The sequence below is a fragment of the Podarcis melisellensis genome (genome assembly GCF_964234715.1).
Source record: "Podarcis melisellensis genome assembly, chromosome: W".
In the NCBI taxonomy this organism is placed as follows: Eukaryota; Metazoa; Chordata; class Lepidosauria; order Squamata; family Lacertidae; genus Podarcis; species Podarcis melisellensis.
In genome coordinates this window covers 38,062,577-38,073,137 of record NC_138535.1, presented here as the reverse complement: position 1 = coordinate 38,073,137, position 10,561 = coordinate 38,062,577, and the positions used below count along the sequence as shown (strand labels likewise).

The 10,561-nt window shown below is 48.1% G+C and overlaps 1 long non-coding RNA gene across 1 annotated transcript; it reads left to right on the top strand.

The window, feature by feature from the left end:
- The first annotated feature begins 588 nt into the window (after positions 1 to 588).
- Positions 589 to 5,508, top strand: LOC309361130. Its single transcript, XR_014164355.1, has 2 exons — positions 589 to 628; positions 5,394 to 5,508. It is a non-coding gene; the product is annotated as an uncharacterized lncRNA (long non-coding RNA).
- The last annotated feature ends 5,053 nt before the right edge of the window (positions 5,509 to 10,561 follow it).

The following is a 10,561-nucleotide window of genomic DNA, read 5'->3' as shown; positions in this document are numbered from 1 at the left end:
CAGGGGCCACCCGACGCCCTGGTTGTACAATTGGGGGGAAATGACCTGGCGTACCGCAAAGCTATTGATCTAAGATGGAATATTTTTGATGACTTCGCGGATTTGTTGGCGGTTTACCCTAACATTACTATCTTGTGGTCCTCGTTGCTTGAGAGGAGGACATGGAGAGATTGTGTGAGCCCGGTGGGGATCAATAAGGCAAGAAAGGTCTTGGAGCGGGCAGTTGAACGTAGAGTGGCGGCTCTGGGGGGGTGCATCATAGATCACCCAGGCATCCAGTACAGCAACGAGGCCCTCTACAGATGGGATGGCGTGCATCTGTCAGATGCTGGTAATGATATGTGGTTGGGGGACATTGTAGCAGGGATTAGGAGTTGGTTACAGGGTTGAAGGTATTGGCGACGAGCTCTGCTCGAGTGGCGGTTAGGCATTGGCAGGGGTTAATTGTTATGCAAATGGACGGGGGGAAAGGAACTGCCATCACCTTCCTGTTGGTTTCTGCTTTCTTCTCTGTGCAGCGAAAGTGCTTGTCACAAGACAGGTGTTTACATTCCATAGTCGATTGCTGTTGGAGTTTCTCACGGGAAAGGAGACTGGATGTGACGTACACTGGTTTCCTGTTTTCTCTGTTCTTTGCAGTTTCAGTTTGTTATTCTCTCCGTGCTTTAGAGGAGAGAGGATGCATTCTCTGCTCCGGCAGAGGCAAGATGTTTTTCTGTAACATACCAGCTTTGAACTGTAAATAAAGCAATATAGAGTATGTAGTACGTACTCCTCATCCTTCCGCTGTGCACGGGACGATACTGCTTCTTATCATCAACACATGGTCATGGGCTCCAGAAGTCGAATCGGAGTGCCGGCAAAGGATCGGAATGCAGAGGGACAGATCGGATCGGAATCTGCTCTGCGCGTAAAGATGATTGATGAGGTATGTGCTACTGCTCCGGGCAGCCTGCCAACTTCTAATTATGGCTTTATGGCTGGACTTTGAACTTTTAAAGCCGTTTTGCCGGGCACAGGCAAAAGGCTCACAGGCATAGATTCCTATGCTGGGGAAATCGAAAGTAACTTTTAAAAGCGCTTTTGGAATAAAGCAGCTGCAGATAAGCAGAGCTACACAGAAGCAGCTTGTATAAAGCAGTCTGATTTAAAGCAGCAGAGATGACGCAGAAGGCGAATGCCAGAGTCATGATGGCCCTTCAGGATGCTTGTGGGATTCCTAAGCTCAATAAGAAAAACTATACGGACTGGGTTCTCTATGCAGAGGCTATTCTGCGGAAAGAGGGTCTGTTTGAAGTTATTACAGACACCCCCCCAGCTCCAGTTACAGATGCATGGGAAGCTAAGGATTCCAAAGCAAGGGGAACTCTTACATTGATAGTATCCCCAGAAGAGCTCTGTCTATTGCGTGATAAGACCTCAGCCAGAGAAATTTGGGATGCTTTGAGAGAGGCTCACTTGAGGACAGAAGCTGGATCCACTATGTTTTACTTTAACAAGCTGCATAATATGGCTCTTGCTGAAGGTGGAGATGTGCGTATACATCTGATGGAGATGCAGAATCTGAGACATGAGCTGCAACAGAGAGGACTCAACTTTCCAGAGGCTATGTATTCCTTCATGATACTACAATCTTTGGGTTCAGGTTGGGAGTCTGTTGCAACTCAGATTGCTGTACAACCAACTGCTCAGCTGACAGTGGACTATGTTACTGCCGTGATTTTGAATGAAGCAGATCGCCGGGGTGCTGGCTGCATAGGCAAGTGGGAGACTTCACAGACGTCGTCCCATAGTGCAGTGGAACCACCAGATGGCGCCAAAGCTTTGAAGGCAGTGAAATGCTACTCGTGTGGACGTCTAGGCCATATGAAGAGGGAATGCAGATATCCCAAGGCCAAGACAGAGCAGCGCAGCGTAAGCTCATCGCGTGGAAAAGGCCGAGGCAAAGGCAAAGGTCCGGTGTCCAGGACAACGCAGCACAAGGCAATGGTCTCACGCTTCACTCCAAAGGTTGCAGAGGTCCAGAAGACGTCTAGATCTTTCTTCGTTGTTGATTCAGCGGCGACCCATCACATGTACAACGATAAGCGACTGTTCGTGTCTTTTACACCGCAGGAAGGTGCGATTCACCAGGCGGATGGCCACACGATCCCCAGTCAAGGCTACGGAACTGTTGTTCTTCACAGTTTGGACTTATCGATACAGAATGTGCTTTATGTGCCAGATGCCAAACATAATCTGCTCAGCGTTGGACAGCTGAATGAGCGGAACATTGACGTTTCCTTTAAGAACAAAAGTTGCATCATCACAAAGAAAAATGATTATGTGTTGTATGCTGAATATGTTGATCGTTTGTTTGTTTTGTATTATGATGATGTTGTGCAGGATGACACTTGTTGCATTGCAGGTTCTAACAAAAGTTTGCATGCAGAATGTATTCACGATTTTCATAGAAAATTTGGTCATTTGCATTTTGAGGCAGTATCTAAAATGCCTGCCTTGGTTGAAGGTATGACTATTAAACCCTGCAGGTACCACATGAAGTGCAAGGCATGTGCAGCAAACAAGGTGAAAATGGCTGCGAAAGGTAAGGTGTCTAGTAGGCAAGCTACAGAACCATACCAGGTTGTTCATGCTGATTTAGTTGGACCACTAGCGCCCTCTTTAGGTGGAAACAGGTACTTCATGGTTCTCATTGATGCATTTTCCAGGTATATTTATGTGTACAATCTCAAGCAGAAATCAGAGGCTTTTCCTAGGTTCAAGGAATTCTGTGCTTGGTTGGAAAATGTGCATGGTAAGAAGATAAAGACTCTTTTCAGTGATCGCGGGGGAGAATTCACTTCTCAGCAGTTTGAAGCTTTTCTGACTGAGAAAGGAATTCAACACGATTTGTCTAGTCCTCGCTCGCCATGGCAGAATGGACTTGCGGAACGGGCAAATCAGACATTGCTTCAAGGGTTAAAAACCTTGCTGCATGATGCAAATCTTCCAGAGAGTTATTGGGCTGAATCTCTCTCGTGTTTTGTTTACAGTTACAATCGCAGGTTATCTTCAGCGATTGGTTGTACCCCCTATGAGAAGATGTTTGGCAAGAAGCCATACATCAAACACATGAAAATTTTTGGTTCTGACATGTGGGTTCACTCACCACAAAACTCCAAGTTAGACAAGCGTGGATTGCATGGTATCTTTCTAGGTTATCAGAAAGGGTCTTACAGAATAATGATGACTGACTCTAAGACAATTAAGCTCACAAGAAGTGTTGAGTACAATGCCAAGTGGGGGGAGAATGTGGGAATTTTCCAATGTTATCCTGATGACAGTGATGAGACTGAGGATAGTCAAAAGCAACCGCAACCATCCACACCCACTGATGAAGGTTCTGGTTCTGAGTCTGAAACTGAATCGGGTGATTCAGAGGATTTCAAGAGTGCGAAAGCCTCTATGCGACCCTCTGAAAGCTCTGATCAAGAATTGGAAGAACCATTGTTCACAATAGGCCGTTTTTCTCCTAAGAAGGAAGAGGAAAGTGTTGAAGACTTAAGGCTAATTCGCAGGTCACAGAGAGCCACAAAAGGCAGACCTCCAAAGAGATTTGCTGATGAATTTGCTAAGATAGCAGTAACAGCTGTTAAAAGCTCCAAGAAGGTATTTGAACCTTCAAGTTTCCAAGAAATCCAGGATTTGGATTCAAAGGAAGCTGAGCCATGGTTAAATGCCATGAAGGCTGAGCTTGATTCCTTAGAAAGGAACAAAACATGGGAGCTTGTTCCAGTAGTTCCAGGAATGAAACTGCTTGGAAGCAAATGGGTCTTCAAAGCGAAGACTGATCAAAATGGCAAGATAGTCAGACACAAAGCCAGATTGGTAGCCAGAGGTTTTGCACAGGTACCAGGTGAAGATTATCACGAGACCTACTCACCCACAGTAAGGTATGAGAGCATTAGGCTTATGCTCAAGCTAGCTGCAGAGGAGAATCTACACATTAGTCACCATGATGTGAATACAGCTTTTCTGTACGGATCTCTAGATGAATCACTTTATATGCTTCCACCTGATGGCGTACAGGTAAAACAGGGATTTGTTTGTGCTCTGAAAAAGTCCCTTTATGGTCTCAAACAAAGTGCACGGTGTTGGCACACAAAACTCACTGAAGTATTGTTTTCTCTAGGTTTTCAGCAAGGGAAAGCTGATCCATGTGTATTTGTCAAAGAGGAGGGGCAAAAGAAACTGTATTGTTTGTTTTATGTTGATGATCTTTTATTCTTTTGGAAAGATGTCACAATGTACAATAACGCCCTAGCTCAACTGAAAGAGCACTTTGACATGAAAGATCTTGGTGAGGTAAACAACTACCTATCTCTTGAAATAGAGAGAGATCAAGATGGTAACATTCTAGTACACCAGTCAAGGAAAATTGCTGATGTGTTAAGCAAACTAAACCTGATGGATGCTAACCCTGTAGACACACCGATGACAACAGGTTATCAGGTAGAAGACACTGAAGAAGCATTTTCTGACACTACACTGTACAGAAGTGTGCTAGGCAAGCTAAACTTCATTGCCAGATGTTCAAGACCAGACATTGCTGTTAGCTGTAACTTGCTAAGCAGACAAGTCAACAATCCTACTGTTAAGGATTGGAAAGCTCTGAAACGCATAGCGCGGTATTTGAAAGGCACTATGCATTACAGACTGAGATTTAACAATCAGAAGTCTGGTGGTCTTGAGATATTTGCAGATGCAAGTTTTGGAAGTGACACTACAGACAGGAAAAGTACGTCTGGAGTTTGCTATAAGTACAATCAGGGTCTATTTGATTGGTCATGCAAGAAGCAAACAACAGTTAGCTTAAGTACTTGTGAAGCTGAACTGAATGCACTGTCTTATACACTTAAAGATTGTGAATGGTTGTTACAATTGTGCAAAGACATGAAAATTCCTGTCAAATGTCCAATCCAGGTTTACCAGGACAACAAAGCATGTTTGGCTTTGCTGAATTCTGAAGGTTGTAAGCAAAGCACGAAGCACTTGCAATTGAAGTTGCAACATGCTAGGGAACGTATTCAGAAGGGGCTCGTAAAAGTGTCCTATATGCCAGGTAATGAAATTCCTGCTGATGTATTGTCCAAGATTGTATCAAGGGATCAACACTGTACCTATGTGCAGAAGTTGGGTTTGTACTGATATTGTACGAACACGCTGCCCAGTGATGTTCACAGAAAGGGGGAGGATGTTGGTTTCTGCTTTCTTCTCTGTGCAGCGAAAGTGCTTGTCACAAGACAGGTGTTTACATTCCATAGTCGATTGCTGTTGGAGTTTCTCACGGGAAAGGAGACTGGATGTGACGTACACTGGTTTCCTGTTTTCTCTGTTCTTTGCAGTTTCAGTTTGTTATTCTCTCCGTGCTTTAGAGGAGAGAGGATGCATTCTCTGCTCCGGCAGAGGCAAGATGTTTTTCTGTAACATACCAGCTTTGAACTGTAAATAAAGCAATATAGAGTATGTAGTACGTACTCCTCATCCTTCCGCTGTGCACGGGACGATACTGCTTCTTATCATCAACACTTCCCCCAATGGAAGGGGTAGTCCATTAGAGGACTCCGGGGGGCATGGCCTTGTCCGCAACTTGGAAGGTAGGGCCTCCGGCACGCCCCCGAGCGGTGACACCCGTGGGATCCTAGTTGGCGTACTTCAACAGGACCCCCATGGCTTGTGTGCAACCCTTCCCGGTCACCATGCCGGGTAGTCAATAGGAGCCAATGCCTAAGGCCAATACCTTCAATTCTTTAATCAATAAAGTTGTGGCCTTTTACGCCCATTAACCTTAATTAAATTGTCCGTGTCTTTATTTCACATGGGGGGAGGGGACTTGCCACGCAATCCTGTTACTGGAGGGAGAGGCCTCATAAGGATCATGGCATGTGAACCAAGACATCCCCAACACCAGGGGAAACGTGGCTAGCTTGGCTAGGTAAAATACAGCCTGCTCTTGGTGTCCCGGCAGCTCAAGGGGCAATGGCACAGTAGTGTTGGAGATAGAACCTGAAAGCAGTGGGACAGACAGATGTTGTGACCAATAACAGGGACTCCAGCTCCTGTGTTCCCACCCCTTGCTGCCGGGCAAAGTCACAGTCCAGAAAATTGTTGGAAGCACCAGTCCAAAGGAGCACACAGCTGCACTTTGCACCCATCATGGAATTGTAGCACTGCTCTCAGAGTAAGGCCAGTGGGGGAGGAAGAGGTATCGAAGGATGAGGCCCTGTGTTCTGTCTTCTTCCCAGCCCTGTGAAGAAGAGCTTGACCTTTACCAGAGATAGAATTTGGAGTTTTCCTGCTGCTGATCCTCCTGGTCTGGCCTTCTCCTCTTCATGGCAACACAGAGAGTGCTGGAAGAGCTTTTCGCCGGACAACTGCAAGCAAAATGGCTCCCTCCTCCACAGTACAGACACAATATCTCACAATATTGTATTGGGTTTACTGCCTCTGACAGTACCAGCTGTGACTGGTTTGACAGCTATGACCATTCATGGACAGGGAAAGGCCACAGTAGTTCATGTATTGGCTACTTCAAGACTGTATTGCTGCAATGTGCTCTATGTGGGGCTTCCCTCGTGCTTGATCCAGACGCTGCAGTTAGTGCAAAATGCTGCAGCCCGATTGACAGGAGTAAGGCCTTGTCAGCATATAACACCCGTGCTCAGAGATCTGCACTGGTTGCCATTTTGCTACCTTACATGTGCTCAGTTGACTGTTTAGATTTGCAGAATTGGCACTACTACAGGTGTCACATAAAGCTATTTCCGACCTGGGAGGAGAGGGGGTTGCGGGCAGTAGCCCCTCCCACATCTCGCGCACGGGGGCTTGCCCTGGCCCCCGCGCGATCAGGGAATCCCCAGGCGTGTCGACAACTCGGCCCGCCAATCGGCGGACCGGGGAGGCGTGGCCTTGGCTATTTAAGGCCTGGCACGCCCGGGGACCGCCCTCTTTTGCCCCACACAGCCGAGCGGTTTTGTTTTTGCAGCTGTTCTCGTCGTCATCGTTGGAGCAACTTTTCCTGCAGCGTGGTGCCGCCGAGTAGCAAGCGCTTGCTTTGCGAGGGCGGGACCGCAGCCGCTACTTCTCTATTTCAGAGGATTTTTTTCGTCAAGGGAAAAATTTTCCTTCATCTTCGTCGTCGGTGATTCGCGTGGAGCCGGACCTTCACTGCAATCACAGATCTTTGTGCGGGCGAGGGATAGGGTGTTTTTATTCTCGTAGGTCCCTTCGCCAGTGATACCACTTCCCAGAGGACGCCGCGGGTTTTTCCTCTCAATCCGCCAAGAAGTCGGTAACGTATTCGGAGCGGCGGTTGCGGGAGGCTCACGGTCTTTTCTGTCCGGTCCGATCGGGGTAGCGGGTAGGCTTTGTTTGTGGTTGCAGGGTTCGATTTTTCCCTTCTTTTGTTTCGGTGGGTGTTGTGCAACTCAGTAACTTAAGGCAGTAAGCGGCGGCTCCTGAGGCTTCCTAATCGCGGGTGAAACTCTTTTAATTTCGGGTCTGAACGCTATCCCCTTCGTCGCTAGGCAACGGGGAAGCTGTCTGCGGTCCGCCATTTTGTTTGACCACGTGGCCCACCTTCGGCGGCCATTTTAAGTGAGGCAAACCGCGTGGAAACCAAGCAGACTAGGCCTCTAATTGTTCTCATTTGTTGAATTAAAAGGGAATATAGGCGTGCGCTAAAACGGACTGCTCCTTAGCCGCGCCAAGTAGATTTCGGGTCAGAACGCTCTCCTCTTCTTTGCTAGGCAACGGCGAAGCTGTCTTTTTGGTCTGCCATTTTTGTTTCACCACGTGACCCGCCTGCGGCGGCCATTGTAAGTGAGGCAGAACCGTGTGGGAGCCAAGCGGACTAGGCTGCTAACTGTTGCTCATTTGTTGAATTAAAAAAGGGTTAGAGGCGTTCGCTAAAGCGGGCTTCTTCTTAGCCGTGCCAAGTAGATTTTAACGGGTCTTTGCGGCATTCTCGAAAGGGACATTTGCCTTTTCTGTGTTGCGGAGGCCGGGACAGCTTCCGGGCGCCATTTTGGTGATGCCACGTGCTGAGGGGGCAGTGGCGGCAAGTGGGGGCAAAAGGGATCGGGCAGTTGCTACAGCTGCCAATACTGCATATCGCACGTAATTATTTGCCGAGAGAAGGCAAGCACTGGGAATACAACGCGCCCAATTAACTAAATCGCTTTAGGATTTTTTGTTATTTCACGCATTGAAGGGGATTGCGGTCACTACTACCGGTGGTGCCGCGTTGCGGTTCTGTGGTTGGGGTAACCAAGGGTGATTCGAAGGGAACAGCTGGAGGCTCTAGCCCATACTCCCTTATTATTTCGCGGTGCAATCGGGCTCTATTAAAATATATTCAATAAATAACTGCAGTTAGATTTCTTTATAGGCTTAATTCTTTGCCAGCAGAGCTAGAGGCACCAAAGCAGTTTTCCGTGATTTAGTTACTGGCGTGCATTTCGGCTTAAAGTTAGGCTTGCGGTGTGATTAATTTGCTGATATTGGGTCCAGCAAGCTTCCCAGTTTAGCTCCGTATCCCTGGAAGCTCTGAGCTGGCCTAGCAGAGTAAATGCAGCGGTCCTGAGTCCATGTGAGAAAGGGATAAATTAAGTCCAAAAGACAGATTGGTTCTTATCTCGAGAAGCATTTATTTACAAGTCATAAGTCAGTCTCTCCATCAGAAACCTCCGCCATTCCAAAGGCATTCCTCCGTGCTTTTAAAAAAGCACACAGACAGCTCCGTTGAGCTGTCTCTCTCAGCGTCTCTCAGTGAGAACTGAAACTAACTCTCACAGGCAAAGCCTGTGACGTAGGGTCCTGCTTCCGGCCCCTCCCAGATGCAGGGCACCACGGAGTTTTAACCCTGTTTGTTCCAGGCACCAAAGCAGTTTTCCGTGATTTAGTTACTGGCGTGCATTTCGGCTTAAAGTTAGGCTTGCGGTGTGATTAATACTGAACTTAGCAGTTAGTCTTCGCAGAGTTTTGTGGCAGCTAAATTGGTGTAGATAATTACTGAATTAGGGCTAACAGCATTTCTGCTTTGAGTTGGGCCTCGCAGTGTGGACAATACTGAACTGGGCAGCTAGCTGCTACAGGGTTAGCCGCACCTAAGTCTGTGTTGATAATACTGAACTAGAATAATATTATTAGTCGAATAACCTTTGTGGCCACTGTTACAAAAACCCGCTTGTAAGAATGGCTTCCGGTGGGGATCAGCAACCATCCACCTCTGGTAATCAAGTGGCACCCCCCGCAGGCAATGGGGGCGCTCAGATGCCATGCCTTGTGACCCTCAAGCCTTCGCACAATTTTTCATGGCTTTCAAAACCTTCTACAGACAGTGTAGGACTAGGGGGACTTTAGCCCTTCCAGCTCCGGAACCATCTCAGGAGGCGATACCTGATACTCCCCCTAGCTGTCTGGTTTAGCAGGACATCCCGGTCATGGCAGGGACCAGCAACCAGTCTGATCCAACGATCGTAGGGCGCCCTAATACCCGGGCTCAGGAAAGCAAGCCAAAACAATGCCAAAGTAAAGACACCAGCAAAGGGTCCTAGCAAGGGCAAGGCTACGGCCAGGGTTGCCAGTGGCAACGCTCTTTCACAGGTTGTAGATGTTCCGAGTGTGTTTCAGGAGCAGCAGCCCCAGCACAGTTCTACTGACGACAGTGCGGGTTCCGCAGCGGAGGAGGAGCATGTGGAACATCATGGTGCCCAGCCAGCCGCCAATGTGAATCCAGCCACCAGCGATGCGCAAGGAGGGAAAAGGAAATCCAAGAAGAAGCACACTTCGTCTAAGAAGAAGAGAAGTAAGCAGTCCGAGACTGAGGACGACTCAGGTACGTCATCCTCGGATTCGGATAGTGAGGGCCCCATGGACAGCTACTGGGGTCTAGGGGAAGGGAATCACGGGATCCCACTATGGGCTCATGAAAGGAGGGCCAACTCCCATCGTAAGACCTTTAATGGTGTGCTGGATTGGAAGGATGGGGCATTGGTGGAGGACGTAAAAGTTGCCACCAATCAATCCACCGACTTCATATTGGGGAATCATTTGTCCCAGAAGAAGAGGAATAAGATCCTCAATGGGGACTATGTGGACATGTTCACCCTTCTCCCCCCGACTAAGTTAACGGGAAAAGGTGAGAAGAGGAGCTCCTTTGGTAAGCGGAGGTACAGGACGCCTAGGGCGGAGCGCACCTTTGAGAATTGGTTGGATGGGTACCAGGTTTTCATGGGAGTTGTTTGCGCCGCTTATCCTCGGTGCTCCATGGATCTGGTTGCTTATTTGGCCCACGTCAGGAGGGCGCACGCCCTAGCAGGTGAAAATGCTGCTTTAACGTATGACGAGGATTTCCGTAGAAACGCTTCTCTCCTGCCGTCCACTCGATGGGATCTAACGGATCCTAACTACTGGGGCGAGGACGTCAATCCCTACATCGAAAAGAAAAATCAGGACGCGGTCAAGGCGGGTAAGACAGAGGCGAAACGCCGCCGCCAATGCTGGGAATACAACAGGG